At 43.0% G+C, this 17728-nt stretch overlaps 1 protein-coding gene across 1 annotated transcript in view; it reads right to left on the bottom strand.

The window, feature by feature from the left end:
- Positions 1 to 9905, bottom strand: part of CUL1 (cullin 1) — a 359727-nt gene extending 349822 nt beyond the window's left edge. The window contains exon 1 of the mRNA XM_029589582.1: positions 9691 to 9905. The gene's annotated coding sequence lies outside the window, so the exon portion shown is untranslated. The remainder of the gene's footprint in view (positions 1 to 9690) is intronic.
- Positions 9906 to 17728: the final 7823 nt, after the last annotated feature.

The following is a 17728-nucleotide window of genomic DNA, read 5'->3' as shown; positions in this document are numbered from 1 at the left end:
GCAGAGAACCACAGTCTTCACCAAGGAACAAGAATACAGTGGCATAAATACACTGTATTCTGAATAGGCTTCCACAGTGTCTTGTTAGTACATTTTAGTAAGATAAAAAAAATTACTTACTCTGTGACTGTGTATTACCAACCCATTCCTAGTTTTCTAAGTCCCATCCCAATATATTCTTCACAACATTTAAGGGCAATGTTTACTGAAATGGGAGATTAAACACCAGAGCTGGACAAACATGTCAAAATGTTTTGGAGACTAGATGCTAACATCACACTGATCATCCCAAACTAGTATAATGCCAGCAGCAACATCTGAATATTCTCATCTTTCCAAAAGTAAGAGTGCAAAACATCCAAGACTGAAGAAAATGTGTTTGAAAAAAAAAAAAGCTAAACTTCATGTCTTCTAAAATTTAAATTCTTCTTTCACTTGAAGCCCATTCAGACAGGTGAGCCTTACTAAGAGTAGTAGAACCAAAAAAAAAAATTGATAAATCTTTTAGTTGGCTGCCAGTAGCACATCAACAAGCAGCATAAGAAACGTTTTCCTACAAAAACTGAAATTTTTGCCTAGTCCCATAAGTTTTATGGGAAAATATTACTTCACTTTCTAGCTTTTATACTAATTCTGATGGGAGTGCCATCAAAACAACAGGATATAGAAGTCATTTACAGAACAGATGAAGAGAGAACAAATTAAATTTGTTTAAAATGTGACTGTGTATCTATGTTTGAGATAGTATCTCGGAGACTCAGTGTTTGGCATAGAGAATGAGCGTTTCATAACATAAGGGTGTGTGGCACACAGTGTGTGATTGAGAAAGAAGAGAGAATTGTGTGTGTACAGTTCCTTGTAAAAGCTTTTACATATGTACATTTTTCACATTCTGTCTAAACAAATACAGATCAAAATGCACTAAAGAATTGTTCATTGATTTAAACATACTCTACACATTCAAAATAGAAATATTCCAAAAAGAACTAAAAAAAAAACCAAAAAAACCCAACCTGCATAAGTATTCACACCCCTTGACTCAGCTTATTTTTTACCTTTGATTCAAATTCACGTCAAATAACAGATATAGCTCAATTCTTCAAGTGTATTTGAGTCCACTCAACTACTGTGACAAGACATGGGTGGGCTAATTTACTGTTGGCCTTAAGGCAATTTTTTTGAACTAGAGCCAATTTCATATTTCTATGAAAAAAGGTGTGAAGACATGCAATCGAAACGTTTTCATTTTTTATTCTTAATTACTTTTGGAATATTTCTATACTTGTTCTTTCACAATGAAAATATAGAGTGTTATGTAGATCAGGGAAATAAACTCTACTTTAATGCATTTTTGGCTTGTACTTTTTCAGACAGCAGAATGTGAAAAATGTACAAGGGCGTGAAGATTTTTACAAGATATTGTATATGTAATAGCAACAGCGTGTGTGTGTGTGTGTGTGTGTGTGTGCGTGCGCGCGTTACTAAGTCTTTGACTGTCAGGGTGACAGATACTGTCTCTGGGCGAGTATATGCACAAGTTAAAGTAAAAGACAGAGTTCTAGTGACAGAGAAGGAGTGTGTGAGTACAATAGAAACAGCATGTTTAAATCCCTTAATAGCAGTCAGTAAAGAAGACCTCAGTGTATTTGAGAGAATGTGGTTCTGCCATACCATTCCCACACCAGTAGTGAGGTTTTTAGGCTATGCCACAGGTCTAAACGACCACTTGCATGCCCTGGCCACCTCCCCTATGTGCATCTGCCTCCCTGCAGTGTGGCCCAGTTGCTTCCCCTATGTGTGTGTTTACCTCCCAGCTGATTACATACTGTAAGAGTGTGTGATGATGTTGAGCTGCGAGCACTAAACAGGATTCACCGCAAAGACCAGAATCATTTTTCTCATTTGTCTTCAAAATCTGCTTTCAATAGAGCAACGATGAGTGAAATACTGCAAGGTAAGGAAAATGACAAGACAGCCACCAGATACATTTCCGGAACCTTTTTGGTGTATGTTTTAAAGCATGACTGACAGTGACTGCAACAGAACCCTAGCAAATTATGTAGTAGAAAGAGAGAGAGGATATCTATACTGAAAATTTGGTTGCTGTAGGCTAAATGGATCAGGAGAAAATGCACAGACAAGGTGAACACAAATGAGGTATTTTATGTGTCTACATGTTAGTTAAATCTCTCACCTCGGTCATACACACAAGTACAGAAAGACCACAAATTACAAATATGGAGACAAACTGGAATGAAAACCCAAAAAAAGCCACTCTGCATGCAGAGCAAACCTGGAGAAATGGAAATAGAAATGTAGCACCTAACAAAGTCACAAGATCTGCAATAATGCACATAAACTAATCCGCACAAAGTTACACCTGCATTATGGCATGCACTCAAATGGAACAACCCTACCTATAAAAAGGCAACACTACAAATATTAAACCAGGCCCTAAACACTAATACACCTCTCATTAGGAAAACAAAAAGCCAAGCTGTTATAGATTCCCACACAAATAATTGTAAAACTATACTAAAAATGTTTCAAAACAGCTGATGAACAGATCTAACAATTAAAAACTCTTAAAAATTATTAAAAATTCTTCAAACACCAATAAAATATTTCAAAACAGCAGACATCACATACAACCCATAATTAAAATGGCAGTCAATCAAGAAAAAGGAACTTAAAAAGCCACCTTTACTTACCCTCTCCAGCAGTTCTCCTACTCTTTTCCCTTGCAGGCCACACCAGAAGCTGCCCTCACGGTCCTCTTCTTTAGGGACCACAACCAGTCTCTTCTCTCTCTTACTCACTCTCTCTCTCACACACACACACACACACACACCAGTCACACCCTCAGGACCAGTTTCTGTCTCTCACACACACACAAACAAGCACACGCATACCAGTCATCTCCCTGATCAGTCTCTCACACACATACACATCATCTCTCTGACCAGTCTCTCTCGCACACACACTGACACACACAGAAGCACCCTCCCTTTCTCTCTCACACACACAGGCTCCCAGATGAACAGCTCGTCTTCGGCCTCTGCCGGCCTGCTCTCCGGCGGTGGCTAGCAGCGCCAGTCTTCATTTCTTCGGCCCCCCGCTGGCTGCGAGTAGCACGCTACACACCGGTTTGAGAATCGCTGTGCTATGGTATAGCTCTCCTGTCACTACTCTATGCAGAGTAACTGGTTCGTCTGTAGAAAGTCTGACTCATTTGACTTCTCTGTGAGGGAATGCAATATAAATCAAGAATTAGCCCAGTTCCTACCTCCTATCATCTTTTAGGATGGCTTTTAGCTACCTTAATGAAACCTGCGTCCACTCCTTCTTCCTAATAGAGGCCTCCACTGAAGGGCTCTCCTTTAGAACACAGAAACAAGTTATTCAGATCTGCTTATGGACGTCCATCAATTCTATAAGTAGAAAGATGAACAATCATACCAAAGGGAAGTAAAGTAAAATTGTAAATCCCATTCTATCAGCTATAGACTACCACTACAGCCTTAACTTTTGCCAAACAGCCAATCATGGGGCTAGCAGAGAAACATACGGCAACAGTGGCAGATACTGCTCTTCAAACAGAGCTCTGAAAGAGGGGGGGGGGACGAGAACAGCACTACCCCACCATTCCAGCCTCTGGAACAGGCAAGAGCAAATTAAAAGGCCTCTGTAAAAAAATAGAGGTTTACCCATGCCCGATGTAAGCATTCTATTACATTATTTAAGCCCTCGATGGAAATGATCCTTTTTAAAATTTTAATCAATACACCTGAAGATTTAAAAAAAAAAAAAAAAAACCATGGAAAAATAAAACTATTTTCACAACTCCACGTACCTGCTGGTAAATTAACAAAATACAAAAAGTCATCTCTCCATCTACACAATCCACTGAAAACAAACTACTAGTTGCTAACCCAGGAACCAGATCCACCCTGTTTTACTTAGAAAGAATGTGTCACGGCCTGTCACTTTCTATATATAAATGACAAATATGGATCGTGATCATTTTTTGGTTCTATACAAACAGTCAAGCCTATATTTTACAAGCTGTGTGCTGCATTTAAATTAATTGACAAAGGGACACAATTTCTTTACTGCTTAACCTTCTCTAATCTCTCTCCACAAACTTACAGATATATACATAATCAATTATGTGATATCCTGGCTAACTTGCCACTAAAACAGACACTTCCCTGAGGACTCTAATCACAGAAAATAAACAAGCTTCTTGTGAATTCCCAACTTCACAGCATGTTATACTGTTTTCACACTAGTTTTCATATAGAACAAGAATTCTTTTAGACTCACATTCACACTAGGAGTTTGAAAGGAATATTCACACTACTCATGTAGTAACTAATCCTACTAAAGAGGGTAGTTTTACTCCTGGATAAATTAGTATGAGTATAAATTATTATTTGAGGCAACTCCCACATAAGAAGAAAGTTAAGCTATATTTATTCTTGGAGTAATTTACTGTGTGACACAGCATGGAAAGAGATCAGTTAATTCCAGAACTGAATACCAAAGTAATTTACTAGAATAAAAAAAAAAAAAAAAAAAGTTCATGCGTAAACAATACTAGATGGCCAAATCTGAAACTGTGCACACTCCAAAAGATGATATGAAGCCATGCTGAGAAAGATAAAATGCTGGTTAATACTGTCACTTTAAAAGAAAGCTACCATCCATTTATAGTACAGGCATGGCAATACAGTAAACAGGACTAACCAAACAATTATTACAGCAGCAAGGTATTATAACACCTTAACGAACAACTCTAACAAGGAGAGTTCATTTACAAGTGATTTCATTCATGATGCGTGTTCTATTGCACTTAAGCATAAACCCAATGAGATAGCAGTACTTCGTGTTTCATTCTTGCTCATGGTGCTTCCGTTAGACTGTAAACAGGCTGCAGATCCACAATAGTGAAAAAAGTAGAATGCTACTATTTCACCGGGTTTATGCTGAATGGATGGAAAGAGGAATAGTATTCCATAGCTGGGGACAAGGAAATGAATCTCTGCCAAGCAGGATGCTGGAATAAGGGTAAATGGTGTTGAGAATTGTATTGTGAGATCTAAAGATAGGAGATGGGCAACAATGGGAAATCAGACAGACACAAGAAATACTAGCCTTAGGGCTAATGGACTACACAACGCTGTCTAAATACAGCAAGATTTGAGTTTTCAAAAGTATTCAACAAGGCTATGTAATAAGAAAATAATTCAAACCATAAAAGCTTTTTCAAGTTATGATGTAACACCTAAGTATTTTAATTTTATTTTTTTTTGTAATGGTAGTTTTAAAATGGTTCAAGGAGGGCAGGCATCACAGTTGAACAATATTTATCCCTGCTCCAGGGGCATTACTTTACATTTAAGATTTTAGTTTAATATTATAATGGAAAAAACTATACAACATGATGGCTGTGGTGATAGTCCCTATACTCACTACAGGACATAAAACAAACAAAAAAATAGAATTCTCTCAATTAGTCAGAACACAATTTGTGTTCCAGAGGTCCAACATGTATCAGATAAGCTTCAAAATATAGTGAACAGGCATGAAGGTTAAGGGGTCATTACCAGGCACAAGGAGTAAGGATGTTAGAAAAGGTGGCACCCGTGGTTGGTACTGCTAACGAATCTAACTGCGTAAACATGTAGAAGTGGCTATAAATGATCCAAACTTCACACTTTATGCTATAAGATGTTCTGCTCTATTTTAAATTATGAAATCCAAAGTGGTATGCATAATTTATAAAAATGGTTTATAAATGAATAAAACAAATGAAATTGTGTATAACAGCACACCATAAATAGAATACTGTACATTACAAAATGTAACAATTAGATGAAAGGTAGTTTAAAAAGCAAAATTTTAATCTCTATAAATAATTTGTTAGGTTTATATATATTTTACTGTCAGTTATGCTCAAAAACTATATCTGAGCTGCCTTTTTGGGCCATTTTACGATTGATTCTGTTTCCAAAGTGTGTACTTTTCTTATGCCACCCAAAACTGACGCTCAGGAATAATAATTAAAGATGAAATATAATTTAAATTAATTTTACCTTACATAGGTTTCCCACTGATGCACACATGTATGTGCACAAACCACGCTTCTAAACACATGTACAAGAATGTGTGTCTATCCGTAACGGAAAAAAGGGTTGTGAGGGGCAGTCATGGGAATGGGTGTGTGTTTATGTGCTGTTTTGCTCTTATTTCATTATTTTTGACGGGCCTTTACACTAGTATAATTACATTCCCCCAGCACACTTCCCCTTTCTAGCTTCCTACTGCTTCTGCTGCAATTCCTCTCTTTAGTCCTGCCCAGTGGTCCCATTCCTTGCTTTTGACCGTAAACTATTTCCCATCCTGCATGGCTTCCACTTCTCACCCTCCTATTGCTCCTGCTGGGATAGTCCCATTCTGGTCCTATGGCTCTTTCCTATCCTGCACAACTGTGTACAAAGCATGTGCATTCTCTGCTACCTGTGTGTGTTCTACTGCACAGAGTGCCTCTTCTCTGCTAGAACTGAGGGTGCACCAAAAAGACAGGAGGTTACCACAGCTTTCAATAAGCATATTATACAAGCAGATTGGAAATCCTCTGGGACAGGGAAGGTAAACCACTTTGAAGTGTCATGAAAGGCGGAATATACATATAATTTTAAAATTATATACAGACAGAAGACAGAAATATATTTTTAAAAGAACCTGAAGGTTTCTGTGGGTTGTCCCTTTATTCCAACAGTCATGTTTTGATAGCACATTCACAAAAATACTATGGCATTCCAAATCCAAGACTTCAAAACACAGTTCTGCACAACTTGGTCAAGCACCTGGAGTGAGGGCGGGAGGCTGACTCACGGGCCGATTCAGTAAAGGCACGCGCACAGGCCACTCTCCTGTGCGCGCGATTCTGTATTTAAATGAGGCCTGGCGGTAAAAACGGGCAAAAGGAGGCGCTAGGGACACTTGCGCGTCCCTAGCGCCTCCTTTTGGACCGGAGCGGTGGCTGTCAGCGGGTTTGACAGCCGACGCTCAATTTTGCTGGCGTCAGTTCTCGAGCCCGCTGACAGCCACGTGCAGTTTTCGACCAGACAGCCGCCGGCCGACTTCAAAATTTTTTTTCTTTTTTACTTTTGGAACGTTTTGGGACCGACTTAATATCGCCATGATATTAAGTCGGAGGGTGCACAGAAAAGCAGTATTTACTGCTTTTCTGTGCACTTTCCCGGTGCCCGAAGAAATTAGCACTTACCTTTGAGTAGGCGCTAATTTCTGAAAGCAAAATGTGCAGCTTGGCTGCACATTTTGCTTTGTGAATCACGCGGGAATACCCAATAGGGCCATCAACATGCATTTGCATGTTGCGGGCGCTATTAGGTTCAGCGGATTGGACGCGCGTTTTCGGCCCCTTACTGAATAAGGGGTAAGGGAAAACACGCGTCCAGTGTACTGTATCGGCCTGTCAGTAAATTAGCATAGTCATTCATTTCTATATCATTGGTTAGGTCTGTTGTAACCATGCCAGTATCACCTAAACATCATCCAGTGGCCTGCACAACCTGAGCTGGTGGTCTCAACAAAACCCAACAGACAAGTGTCAATACAATCTAGTCTTAACTGACACTCTTGGGTAAACTTAGCAGTGCCAAAGACTGAGTTACCTGATCACCCTTAGTGTTCTCCAAAGAAGAGTTGTGGCATGTTGGCAAAACAACGTGGGGAAGCTCACACTGCCACTGACAATGTTATGGATAAATGGAGGACTTTGCTTCCAGTACTGTCAATCCAGCATCTTACATGAACATTCAGGTTGCTAGAAAAATGTAAAAAATGTAAGCTTCCCCTCTCCCAAAACTTTTATCAAATGACTTTTCAACACATAAGAGCAGAAACGGTTTTGTTGTACTCTGTCGAACAGAGAACATTCAAAAACTGATTTAAACGTTAAATGGTACCCCTAACTAAAGTGGTCTAACCCCTAATACTAGGTAAAATAGAAAATATTGCATACTATAAACAACTTTTGTAACAGCAGCACATAGCTGGCAAGGAGTTTTGTTCTGCTTTGCATTCAACACAATATTTTATACCACAGCAACCAATGTTAGAGATATGGGTACTAGTACATCAATAACAGGGCTGTTCATAGATCATGACTCAGAAGAGAATTAAGCAACCCAATGTGTGCTGCTAGAGGATATCAGCTTGTTGCAGGTGTGCTATAAAAAAACAAGGCTGAACACCAGAGCCCTAGCAAGGAGAATTTAGTGTCCAGTACTATATATATTCGTATGACAGAAAGACCAAAGTCCTGTTTCACAAGAAACTAAGTGAAGCCAAGCTGTTCCTTGTGAAATATGACTCGTGTTTCTATCATACTGTCCAGTACTGAAGTGTTCCCTACTCCATTTTTGCCAAATGGTCAATAACAATTCTGCTACAGCATACCATATCCAATAAGTCCCACTCAAATATGCACTCAATGCCATCAAAGTGCTCAGTCTTCGCTAAAAAATCCCTTTAACCACCTCAGAAATGTCCTTGTCTCACATCATCATCCAGTATGACATACCTCATTGTAATTATAAACATTAGTTAAATATAAAATGCTTTACAGGGCCTGGCAGCTGTGGCGTTACACTTGGTCGCCAGTACAAGTCAAAGCCTTCTCCGATTATTTTAACACACAAGAAAAAAAAAAAAAGTGCTCAATGAAAATGCCCGAAAGTCACAATAAAACCTGTGCCGGCTACATACTCATATGGGGTCTACTGGTTACAGGACACATTCACCTTAGTCACGGGTCAAATAAGGATTTAAAGGGGGGGGGGGGGGGGACGACACAAACTAAAAGGGTAACACGGCTAACAAACCCCAATAATCCTCCTAGCTACAGCCGGGTCTCAGAAAGCCCTTACCGCTCTGCAAGCAGCACACTCGCCCCTCACAACTTAACAGTGGAAGGGAAGGACGAAGTTGCTGCGGGTTGAGTCGCTGGGCACAAGCAATTACGAAACGTTTTACCGGGTCAGCGTCAGCAAAGCCCAAATAAATACAGACACCGAGAGTTGCTCCCTACGCCTTTTCATTTTCAAGGCGCCCTTTTTGTGCATGTGTTTTCTGAAGTGCGCCACTTCAGCCGGCAGCGCGCGCCCCCCCCTCCCCTCCCTCGCTATAGCGCGGGGGCGTTTTGTTACCGGGGTAGTTAAGGAGAGGGGAAAAGCTTTTTTTTTTTTTTTTTAATATATATAATTTTTGTTTTACCCGGAGGAGTGAGGAGGGTAGAGTCTCTGAAACCTCGGGCCTGGACTGGCGCTACTCTGCCCGCCTCCGGGGGGGGGGGGGGGTTTAAATTAAATACCACGTCCCGGGCCGGTGGTGGCCTCTCTTCGCCGCGACCTAAGGACCGGCCGGCCTGCCTCCGTCGTGCACAAACCGACGGACTGCGGCCTGGGCCGGCCAGTCGCCCTCCCTGCCACACACACACACAGACAGACAGACATAGGTTCCGCCGCTCCTCGGACTTTCCCGGCATAGCCTGCCCGGTCTCCGACGCCGAGCCCCGGCCTCCCTGCAGTCCGGGAGAGAGGGGAGGGGGAAACAGAGAAAATGCGGCCTACGCGCCCGGTACCCTCGGCCACCGCTTACCTGCATCCCCCGCCGCCGCTGCGCCCCCACAGCCACCTCCGCACCGCCTGCCCGAATCCGAAGCGGGGCGAGAGAGAGAGAGAGGAGCCCGGAGCGCCCGCACTGAGCCCCGCAAACGCGCCACACGCACACACACGCCACTGCCAGCGAGCCGCGAGAGCCGGCTCCCGCCGCCCACAGCGCCCCCGGCGCCCGCACCAACAACCGCAAGGAAACCTCCCTCCTCGCGCCAGCAGCGTCCGAGCCCGCTCTCCTGTCGGGACCCATTTTCCGCCAGCTCACGAATGATGCTTTACATTTTTTTTTTTTACCGGCCTTTTCACAGGGAATCCAGTACGATCACGCACAATCAATATATTCAAAAGATGTTTCATAAACGGTCTTATTCTGTACTTTTTCGTGCAGCTATTACCTATTAAGCAATAGTAGCCTGAGATTTATTTAATGTTTGGGTACTTGCCGGGTACTTTTGAGACTTGGATTGGCCACCGTTGGAAACAGGATACTGGGCTTGATGGATCCTTGGTCTGACCCAGTATGGCAATTCGTGTAAGTGTATGTATGTATGTATATATATATATATATATATATATATATATATATATATATATATATATATATACACATACATACATACATATATAAAATAAAGGCAATGTATATGTTTCACTTGTGCTTTCTCGTATTACACACAAAAATCTCCCAAAAACAAATACTTGGGGAAAAAGAAAAAAAGCACTTTGGCTTACAAGTAAACCATACCAAAGATCTAGCCTTATATTAAAATCAATTTATTTATTAGAAATGCATTAAAACGTTAATTTTTTCAATTTTTTACATAAAACCATTCATATTTATTAATCCCTTGTGATGATATATTGCTTACTACTTCATATAAACATCTTAACAATTTCCCACACACTTATATCAACCTTGACCCAACTATTAATAGCCCTCAACTCTATTCTACTTCTCACCTCAATCAAAGGCAGAGCTACTCCACCAATTGACAACTAGGCCCTCACAATATGTGGTTAAATTTTACCCACATGAAGTATTTCTGGTTTATTGGGGTTAAGCTTTAGTTTATTTAGTAACTTTAAAAACTTCATCTAAACATTGGATTAATAAATCAAGAGGAATTAGCCTGGTGGCTTTGATGATAACTGCTGTGTACTAATAAGAGTATAAAATGACACAATTTATAAACCTTTTTAAACATTAATTGCTTTTATTCACATTAATCTATTATTAGGGAGCAATTGTACATGGTGTTGTACAAATCAGGGCAATCAGCCTGATGCCACCAATTTATCTCTAATCTGTGGTCTGCACTGCTATGCAGAAGGTCCCCGGTTTGATCCTTGGGTCAGCTGGAGCTGGAGATGCCACAGAGGCAGCATTCATAGTCCCCAGAAGGGAAGGAGTTTTGGTCATTGCTCAAAGATCAAGTAGAACTCTGATCTGTGATATCAGAGAAGCTCAAAAACTTTATCATAGAATTATTCAGTCATCGTGATTTGTTTTCACATTATAATTGAAGGATTCTGTGATAAACCACGTACCTCTATCTTGGACATATAGAAAAAAGGACTACAAGTATTTACGTTTTTTAACTTCTCTGATATTACAGATCAGAGTTCTACAGGACTGCACTCTTTGTATGCCCTTCAACCTTCTCCACTAGAACTTTTGGCATTGCTCAAAAGTGATATCTAGGATCAGATTCAATATCACAGTGACATAGCCAAGGGTGGGCCTGGGTGGACCCTGACCTACCAAATCAGCATTGCCCAGCGGTCCAAGGCCCTGCTGTGAGGCTGCATGTAATGACCCGAGAAGAGGAGGCTTTGCAGCAAGGAGATCTGGAAAAGCAGGAGAGGCCCTGATAGAGTTTTTGTGTTTGTGTGTGTATGTGTGAGAGAGAGCATAAAATAGTGAGAGCCTGTGTGTGTGTGTGGGGGGGGGGGGGCAGGATTGGAAGCTGCATGTGAGAGTAGGAGTTTATATTTATTTATTTATTAACTTTTAATATACCGACATTCGTAGAACACATCACGCCGGTTTACAATTAACTCAAAGAAAGGAAAATTACATTGAACGAGGAGCGGGGAAAGGGGAGCAGGCAAGAAAAGGGAAGACGAGATGGGCTGGGAGCGAGAAAGACTAAAGGGAGAGATGATGGAACAAGTTAAGAGGAAAGAGTGGATAGTGACCATAATAACTATAATAACTTACTAAAATCACAACATGGATTAGCCGTACACATATATATAATGCAGGGCGAGTTCTGAAAGGTAGGGGGGTGGGGCACTTTCTAGGTTTGGTTAGCATCCAGGCAAGTTTGCTTGAAGAGCCATGTCTTGATACCTTTTTTGAAATTGCGTAAGGACGGTTCAAGACGGAGATCAGTGGGAAGGGAGTTCCAGAGAGTAGGGCCAGCAATGGAGAAGGCTCTTTCTCTGGTGAGGGTAAGGTGTGCAGTTTTGAGGGATGGGGTGTGAAGGGTGCCCACAAGGAAGGTTCTAGAGGGGCGGTTAGAAGAACGGAAACGTGGCATTTTCTCGAGCCAGGAGAGATTGTCTTTGTAGAGCGTGTTGTGTAGGATGGTAAGAATTTTGTATTGAATGTGGAAGGGGATGGGTAGCCAGTGCAAATCCTTTAGTATGGGGATGATGTGATCCCTTTTACGGGTGTTGGTTATGATTCTCGCCATGGCGTTCTGCAGGATTTGTAGGGGTTTAATAGTGGATGACGGGAGGCCTAAGAGAAGAGAGTTGCAGTAGTCCAGTTTAGATAGGATGGTCGTCTGCAGAACTATGCGGAAATCCTGGGCGTGGAGGAGGGGCTTAAGTTTTTTTAAGGACGTGGAGTTTGTAGAAGCCCCCCTTTAGAAGAGACTTCATGTGGGGTTTGAAATTTAGGTATTGATCTAGTGAGACGCCTAGGTCTCTTACAGAGTGCAGTGGGGTAAGGGCTAAGGCAGAGTTATGAGAGGAGGAATGTGTTGTGTATCCCGGATGATTAGAGATGATGAGGATTTCTGTTTTTGATGCATTTAGTGCAAGGTGTCTGCAATTGCTAGTAAGAGATTTTCAGCATTACGACTTTTACGGAAACCAAATTGTGATGGGTGTAGGATACTATGGTAATCGAGGAAGTCAGTGAGTTGCGTGTTAACTACCTTTTCAAGGATTTTGGAGATGAAAGGCAGGTTGGAGATAGGCCAGTAGTTTGCTGGGTCAGTGGGGTCGAGAGTAGGTTTTTTAAGGAGGGGCTTGACAACAGCAAGTTTGAGAGAGTCTGGGACTTTACCAAATGTGAGGGAGCAATTAATTATGTCAGCTATGGGTTTTGCGATGGCAGTAGGGATAGAGAGGAGGGTTTTTGAGGGGATTGTGTCTGAGATATGGGTGGCTGGTTTCATCTTTTTCAAGATGGTTTCAATCTCCAAGGTTGTTGTCAGGTCGAGGGACCCAATATTGACTTCGTTGTTATTTGGATGCGGAGAGGTGGGGGAAGGCTTGGTGGGGAAGCAAAGGAGAATGTTGGCGATTTTGTTCTGGAAGTACTTTGCTAGTTCTTCGCATTTATCATTGGCGTTGACTTCGTGGGAGGTAGGGGGGTGGACTTTGTGAGATCTGCAACATAGAAGAATAGTGCATTTGAATTGAATTGATAATCATTAATTTTAGCTGAGTAGAAATCTCGTTTGGCTTGGAGAGTGGCTTGTCGGTAAGTGTGCAGTGTATGTTTGAAAGCTGCTTTGTGTGTGGGGGAGGGTTGTCTACGCCAAGTGCGTTCTTTAGATCTGAGGTCCTGTTTTATCTTTTTCAGTTCAGTAGTGTAACATGGTTTTCTTCTGTTCGTGAAAGTGGTATTTCTTTATGGACTATGGGGCCAATTTCATCAGCTACAATGGTGGTGATAGTATTCCAGAAGTGTAGGGCAGCATCTGGATTGGTCAGGTCAAGGTTCTTGGCTACTTTGTCAAACGCTAGAGTAAGGTCCTCTGAAGAACAAGGTTTACGATAAGAAATTGTCTTACTATGTGTTTGTGAAGCCGGAAAGGGGGTATTAGTGGTGAGGTGGGCGTTAATGAGGAAATGGTCGGACCAAGGGATAGGGGTGGCTACAGGGGTGTTAGATGTTGTAATGTGGGAATTAACGAAGAGGAGGTCGAGGGTATGACCTGCTTTATGTGTTGGCACAGAGATAAGCTGTCTGAAGCCCAGGGCATTGAAGGTGTCAAGAAGGGTTTCGCAGGCAGGTGTGGCAGGGCGGACATCCACATGGAGATTGAAATCTCCGAGTATAACTGCAGGGGTGTCTGGCTTAAGATTGTCTGCAATATATTCGATGATAGGGGAAGGGTGATGTTCGAGTAGGCCTGGAGGGGCATAGATGAGGCAGACCTGCAGAATGTTAGATTTAAATAGCCCAATTTCTAATCTGGGGGGGTGGTGGTTTGGAGTTTGAGGTTGAGGTGTTTTCTGGCAGCCAGGAGTAATCATCCACCTCTTTTTTTAGGTCTCGGGATGGAGAAGATGTCGTAGGTCTGTAGGGGGAGCTGGTTAAGGAAGACATGATCTGAATCCTTTAGCCAGGACTCAGTGATATATGTGTGGGAATGGGTGCCTATGTGTGAGAGAGAGTATATGAGAGTGAGAACCTGTGTGCATGTGTGTGTTTGTGGGAATGGAGTCTGAATTTGAAAGCCTGTGTGTGTGTGTGAGTGGGAACCTGTGTGTGAGAGAGCATGTATATGTGTATATGGCAGTTGGAACCTGCATGTGAGAGCATATGAGAGTGGGAGCTTGGGGGGGGGGGGGGATGTGAACGTGAATTTGAGAGAGCATGCAGAAGTATGTGGGTGCGAGTGGGGGAATGGGAGCCTGTGTGTGAGAGAAAGCATGAGAGAGTGGGAACCTGTATGTATGGGAATGGGAGCCTGCATGTGAGAAACAGCTTGTGAGGAAGAGAGCAAGAGCCTGTGTATGTGTTTGTGGGAATGGGAGTGTGTGTGTGTGTGTGTGTATGTGAGAGAGAGAGAGAGTGGGAGTGGGAGCCTGTATGTGAGAGAGAGCACGTAAGAGTGGGAGCCTGCATGAGAGGAAAGCATGTGTGTGTGAGAGCGCATGTGAGAGAGAGAGAGCCTGTGTGTGTGTGTATGAAGGAGGAAGGAAAGAAAACAGGAGAAGAGAGAAGAAACAGAAAGAATAAAAGAGACCCTGAAAAAGGAATTAGGAAAAGACAGACAAGGGGAAAAAAGAGACTGGGACAAACTGATTAGAAAAATAAGATCAAATATCAAAGGTAGAAAAAAAATATTTTGACTTTTAGCAACTGGAATATGCCATCTCTGGGAATGTGCATTTCTTATATATTTGTATTTTGCTTTTTCTTCAGTATTCCAGTGTTCACAGAGTCTATTTTCCGGATTTTCTATTTCAGTTTTGTCTGCCTGTTTGTAAGGGTCTATCTGTGCTCTGAATGAGTGACAGAGGTGCAGTATTTCAGCTGGCATGTAGTTTTTCTGTAGGGATTTGTAGCAGTCTGGCTTGCCCAATAGGTGGTGTAGTAGTGTTAATCTAGGGCCTGGTGTAATGTTGCCTTGATGCCTTTTCTTGGTAAGGTTGTTGCTTTTTGAGTCTTGAGAGTTACCGCTGTTATTGTATGGTAGGCAAGGTTCTAGGTGGGGTTTTTTTTTTTTTTGGGGGGGGGGGGGTTGTAGGGGTTTGTGTTACTTCACACCAGAATTTGAATATATTTTTATACATGTTAGAATTTTATATGAACTGTCCTAGTTCTGTTCTGCGCCCATTGCAAATCTTAAGTTCTTATGATTATTATGATTATTGCTGTTTTAATGTAGTTATGATATTCTCTGCACTTTTGGAAAGAGGATTCATAAAAAATACATTGATATTTGTTTTATTATGTGATTGGATCTGATGTTTCTGTTGTGTTTTTATTTACTTTTTACTTAATATTGTGTATTTCTAGACTGTAATAAATATGACAAATTAATACAGATTAATAAGTGCTTGAAATGATAGAATTAAAATATTTTAAAGGGTCACTCATGTTGCATAATGGCTGTTGCAGACTACTTAGAAATCCATTGTAAGGTGTAGTCTAAGGCATTATTTATCATTAGATTACAATTCATAGGACCTAGACCTGTATGCCTACTGTCCACCCATGTTAAACTTGGGCCCCTCCCCCCCTGTAAAAATTAAGTTCTGGGTTTGCCACTGCAGAGCCTATCATTGCAGCGTTCCAGAAGGAGCCCTGGTGCATGGGCTCCAGCCCAGGAATGTCAGTGCAATGACTGGGAGGAGATATAAACCAGAGGAAAATTTCCCGAGCTAGCTGCAAATGAAGACTCTCATGGCGCCAGATCCCAGCCCTAGTTCTGACTGAACTGGAAGTACAAAGGAGCAGGAGGAAGCTGCTGGGTACAAAATAAATAAATAAATCAGGGCTTCCATTTGAGTCAGAACCTAGAGAGAGGCAGAGGGAATATCATCAGCACAGAAGTGAAATGGTAACCCACATGTTCTAGTCCTATCCCCCAGTGGTCTCATGTAGATATTACAAAGTAGCGGTGATAGGACATAGTACTGAGTGCTCAGGAATTTAGTGGGACTCAAGCAGAACAACCTACTGAGTTCTCCTCATTAGAAAGGGGCAAAACCAATTTAATACCATTATGTCCCAAGCTGAGAACTGCTAGTTGCTCTAACTTGAGGTTAGTCCAAGCAGGGCGAGCCTGTCTTGCACTGCGGACATAACTGTAGTCAAGAGAGAGAAGGAAAGGCGGGCATTAGGTAAAGGGAGAAGGAGAAAAGGGGGGGGGGGGGGGAGTGAGAGCGAGGAAGAAGGTAGCCAATGGGGGGGGTAGAATTCAAATAGGAGTGCGGGATTGGAGGATAGGGAGGAAAAAGGAAGGAGGGAGGGAATAACTGCCAGTCGGTGAGGAATAACCGAGGCAGCAGGTTGAGGCTTGTATTGTCTTCAGGTGGGTGAGCAGAGTAATTAAAAAAAAAAAATAAATTAATATATATATTCAACGTTAATTCATTAAGCCTTCATTTAAAGTATAATAATATGGGAAGCCGTAATTAGGCTACCCTAACCCTATCCCTAGGTAGGCTTTCCAAGTGGAAGTTTCACTGGCTATAAAAAAAAAAAAAAAAAAATTTTTTATTATTACTATAAGTTACCTCGTTAGCCAGCTAGTACTACCTATTTCATTTTAAATCAAACAAACATTTACCTTTTTGTTGGGTAATTTTCTGCCAGCGCCGCGGCATGCCTAAGAAGGCCAGGGATCGGGGCCGCGTCTCCGTGGCTCCTGCTTCCCGCCGGGCACCCTCCCCACCCGCCCAGGCCTCTCTCCTGCCTGCTCCGTCTCCTCCTCGCCGGCCACCGCGGGTTTCCCAACCGTCCGCCGGTCCTGCCCCACCCCCTCCGCGTTCGTCGCCCCCCCCCGGCGGTGCCCCACCCCTTCGGTTCCTTGCTGGCGGATTCCGGCGAAAGTGGCCCTGAGTCCGAGGATCCCCCCCTTCCCTGTGCCGAATCCGACGTTTTCGCGGCCGAAATTTCATTGAATGCTTCGGCACTTGAATTTAGTTTTCTCCCTGCGGCGAGCCCCCCTCCCCCCCGCTCCCCCGACGATCCGCCTGCGCGCGCTTCCTCCCTTCTCCCTCCCGCCCCCCCTTCCCGTCGCCGCCACAGCCTCCGCCATCCTCCGCCCAGCGGCCCGTCCTTATATAGCCTGGGCTCTTCCCCCCCCCTGATCCTCCCTGGAGCGGACCTCACCTGCGGCTCCCGCCGCCAGCTTGCCCCCCCGCGGCGCCCTCGCCCGCCTCCCCCCACTGCGCAGGCCAACCCCAGCTCTAGCGCGGCCGCCGGTCCCCCGATGCGCCCCCTCCTGCCGCGTTCCAACCCCCCCGGTAAGCGCAGCGCCAGCGCTGCCCCCGGCTACAAGCCGCGCCGTAGCCTGCCTCGCCTCACCGCCCCGGGGAAGCTA

This window comes from Rhinatrema bivittatum, chromosome 2 (genome assembly GCF_901001135.1).
Source record: "Rhinatrema bivittatum chromosome 2, aRhiBiv1.1, whole genome shotgun sequence".
NCBI lineage: Eukaryota > Metazoa > Chordata > Amphibia > Gymnophiona > Rhinatrematidae > Rhinatrema > Rhinatrema bivittatum.
The sequence above is the reverse complement of the archived record's forward strand: the minus strand, read 5'-3'. Positions and strand labels throughout refer to the sequence as shown.